Genomic DNA, 4,320 nt, shown 5'->3' with positions numbered 1-4,320 from the left:
TTTTGTAAGTAATTAACTGGAGAAGTTTTTAAAAATGCACAACTAAACACCATTAGACGAACAAATGCTAGTCTAACAAAAGCAATGTTAGACGCTGCAATCCAATCCCCAAGGATACAAATATTTACCCCCGAAAGGAACATAAGAAAATAGGTCACCAAAGCCTCCCCAAATTTTGTTTAGCTTTGTACACTTCTCTGTCAAGTTGGTTTGTGAATCTCATTTGTTAGTATAAGTTGTTAGTAAACAAACGCAAGTTCGCATACTTTAATATTGTTCAAATGTTCTCTAAACGTCCCTTTTAGTCCATCAAAATAGGCAGTCTAGTCATAGGTTAAGCATTTATCCAGAGGCTTTAATCCACAATGTTTGAAAATGTCTGGGGAATTGTTGTTGGACGAAATGCCTAAAAGTTTGCTAGGCTGCTTAAAAAAACGGCACTTTGATCTTTGATTGTGATTAAAAGAATCCTGAAATGTCCATGTTCAAGAATGCTAGTTATTCTGTTCACTCACAGCCAAATGAGAGGGTTGTTTTTTTTAAGGCAGAGATTTAGTTTTAAAAGGAGATCATCTTGCTGTGTTCTGCTTCCTTGCATGATTTAAAACTGGATGTCCTATACAGTACCATGTTCTCTAAATTGCACAAAGATTCTCTAATTTTTTTCCCCCGTAGGCAATATTTATATTATTATGACTGGTTTCATGCAGCTTCTCAGGCCCACTTTGATTCCTATCTAGCTTCAGAAGCAGATGCCTCAAGGTGTGCTTGCAAATAAATAATCTCTGAAAGCCAAACTAGACAAGATGCTGGAGATTCATGATGGTATCTCCTGCAGATTTTCATGAGTTCACAGAGCTGCAGTGGGCCCAGATCGATTTTGGGAGTGGTGCTGGGTGGGGGGAAGAGAGGGGATTAACCCTTTCCCTGATAAGTTTTCCTGTTCAAAATCCCCCCCTCCCCACGCTGCTGTTTGTCATGTAAGTATAATGCCTGTAATTTGTCCTCTACAGGGTAAACAGCAATTTGCAGGGCAATTTAGAGAGGAAAAATAATGCTGTGGGGGAGGATGTAACACCCCATCTCCTAGCAGCTGTCTCTGATCTGCTTTGCCCGCATTCATTCATATGCTTTGAATGGAAAAAAAAAATCCCAAGAAAATGTTCTGAACTGAAAGCCAAACAATGCAGGAGATCTGATCATGCATCTTGCAGTGTTTTGTCTAGGCTGGCCCATTTCCAAGCCCAATTTGCACTCTGTTGTGTGTTAACATAAGAACATAAGAACAGCCCCACTGGATCAGGCCATAGGTCCATCTAGTCCAGCTTCCTGTATCTCACAGCGGCCCACCAAATGCCCCAGGGAGCACACCAGATAACAAGAGACCTCATCCTGGTGCCCTCCCTTGCATCTGGCATTCTGACATTCTGACATGGTGTTCCTTTAGGAACACCATGGGCCTCCTAAACACCTTTAATGAAATCAGATACATCATGAACTCTAGATCTCCAGCAATTCTGGAAAACATAGCCTAAGGGACAAACCTTGGAATGTTGATTCTTGAAGGTGGAATATTGCCTGTTGTCAACTGTTCTCAGCCTTCATGCATCTTACCATTACACTCCTGAACAGCAAATTCTGAAGGTACCTGAATCTGAACATACACACCCATTCTATATGTGCTTCTTGCATTCCCAAACAGAACTATGTGTGGTCCTCATGTCCAGGAAAATCACAGTGGAAAGCAAAGCAATCGTCAGCATTATAATTTTCTAGATATCCTCGCATGCAGACAAATATCTTTTGGCAATTCACTTTTGCTTCTGCATGAGCAGCTGATTGAATTACACAGCAAGAGTTCAATTTAAGTGTTTGACCTATACAGTGTTTGTACTGTTGCAACTGTTACCCTGCACATGCCCAATCTCGTCTGATCTTGGAAGCTAAGCAGGGTCAGGCCTCTACTCAGGGATGGCCCAGTGTAATCTTGGCCCAATGCTGCCTCAACCCACTGTTGCTGCTCCCCCCTCCAACAACACAGTTGATGGCAATCCAGCCCTTTGCCTCCTTTGCCTCCTTCCCACATAGTCACCAACTGTTACCCTGCACATGCCTGATCTCGTCTGATCTCAGAAGCTAAGCAGGGTCAGGCCTGGTTAGTACTTGGATGGGAGACCGTATGGGAATACCAGGTGTTGTAGGCTTATACCATAGTCTTTCGAGACTGAAGGTTGCCAACCATTGTTTGTACTGATGCTCACCAAAGGCCAAGGTGCATGTTGCATGTTAAATTCAGCACATTTTATTTACCAAATGGCAGGTTTGGGGTTAGATGGGAATAAAGACCATGGTGGGGAAAGTGGGCTTAGTCTCCACCACAGACCTGATCTGTTTCCCACTTCCTCCCACTACCCTCATTGGATGCTTCCTGGGGGGGGGGGGATAACAGCAATAGCAGGCCATCCGGATTGTGACCATTGTGGGACTAGAGGTAAAGCCCCCTCCTCCTTGCCATGGTTCAAATCTAGAACATTCCTTTTGTCAATGCTATTTAATAAACGAATGTTAAGTATGTCAGAGTCAGTGATGCATTTGATGTAACCTTGTAGTTTAATCCTCAGTGAACATCAGTACACATTGCAAGAGTCGACAAAAAGAAATGCAATGCTGTGCTTATATCAGCATGTTTCATTGTTGCTGTCAGTAATGGCTGCACCATTCAAATAAGTTTGAATCATGGACAAATATCCTGTTGTCCATATAAATGCTGGAAACAAGCAACAAATTTGGGCCCAAGGGAGGAGGGTGGGATGTGGAGGTCGGCGGAATGGGGACGGGAGGAACAAGGTGGAGACTGGGGGAGGTTATTGAGGTTACAAAGGCGGAGGTGTTAGTGGTGGTAACACCACCAATATCCTATCTCCCTTTCTAACCTTGATCTGCCTGCCTGGGTCCACGTGACCTGCTTAATCGCTGGCACAGGTCTGAGTAGACCCATTCAAGAGGCAGAAGCTTACTCCTGTGCAAGGGAACAAATGTTCCCTTACCTGGAGGAGGCCTTCACGACTGCCCCCTCCCCAAAGCAGCACATACTGTGGTGGCGTGGCTGCATTGGCTGGGGTGGGGGGAGTTTGATAGGATTGGACTGTTAAACCCATTAGGCAATTTGTTTGCTTTTAACTGTGCTTGTAATTTCCTGTGCTTGGAGTTTTGCTAATATTTGCACCTGGGAGCTTCCGAAGACCATGCTATTTTCCAGGCCTACTTGTTTTAGTCTTCTTGTATTATCCAAACCCCATTCCTGCCCACCATTTTAAGAAGCTATGTTTGTGTTAGAGTTCTTTCCTTGCTTGTGTTTGCCTGAACCTGATCAGAGCCTTGCCCCAGTCCTCCTTGACCCTTTTCCTCCATGCTGTTGGGTAGGGCTTGGGGGAATTCTCCACATAATTGGGAGGGAGGGTTTCAAGAAAGGTCTTGAAATTTTGGCTTTGTTCTTGCTGTGGTTATCGAATCCACCAGATTCTGGCCCTGGTATCGGGGTGGATCTGAAAAAAGGAGGGAGGTGCTGGCATCAGGACTCTCCTCCCCACTTTCTCCACAGTCCTAGACAACATAGGTGGAAGTCTTTAGTCATTGTTACCTATGGCAAATAGTTACCGTGTTTTGTTAGTTGTAGGCGGACAGCTGTAACTATGTGTGGTCTAGACTGAGTGAGCACTTGTGCCAGGGTTCTTCTCATTCATTAGCGGATTTCACAGTATTTTTTCCCATAAGAAATTAATTCTGGTAAATACCTTTTCGTTGTTTCAGTTATTCATTTTAACCATTTTGAAAGAGTTTTGGTTCAAAGATATACTCTTTCTCTCTCAATAAGATATTAACTCAGTATCACTAGCATGACTTCCCAGAACATTCTTGTGTAGCATTGTGATTTCTCTTGTAAAATCAGGCCACTCTCAGAGAAAGATGTTCATTATCACCCTGTAACAGGAACTTAATTCCTCATGCAGTTGCCCAGAACTGAGTTCTATAAAGCATCACAACCAATAACCTTTTTTCTTATCAAATCTTATACATTTAAATTTACAGATCAGGGCCCTATCTCACGAGTCATTGGCTCAGTCATATGATGTCATAGGCTGTAACTGCACAGTGTACGTGCTCTGGGTCTTGGTCAACGCAGCTAGCTTTGAGTCAAACCATCAGCATTTACCTTCGCTTGTTTTAAAATTTATCTTCACGCTCACATACTTCCTCCAAGGATCTCAGGGTCATGCGTGCCTCCTCCCTATCATTTATCCTCTCAACAATCCTGTGAGG

General features: G+C 43.5%; 1 pseudogene; it reads left to right on the top strand.

Annotated features, from left to right (window-relative positions):
• Window positions 1-2,087: 2,087 nt before the first annotated feature.
• Window positions 2,088-2,204, top strand: LOC136654474 (5S ribosomal RNA; annotated as a pseudogene).
• Window positions 2,205-4,320: the final 2,116 nt, after the last annotated feature.

The sequence above is a fragment of the Tiliqua scincoides genome, chromosome 5, assembly GCF_035046505.1.
Source record: "Tiliqua scincoides isolate rTilSci1 chromosome 5, rTilSci1.hap2, whole genome shotgun sequence".
Classification (NCBI taxonomy): domain Eukaryota; kingdom Metazoa; phylum Chordata; class Lepidosauria; order Squamata; family Scincidae; genus Tiliqua; species Tiliqua scincoides.
Note: the sequence above shows the minus strand (reverse complement) of the source record. Positions and strands in the feature narration are given on the sequence as shown.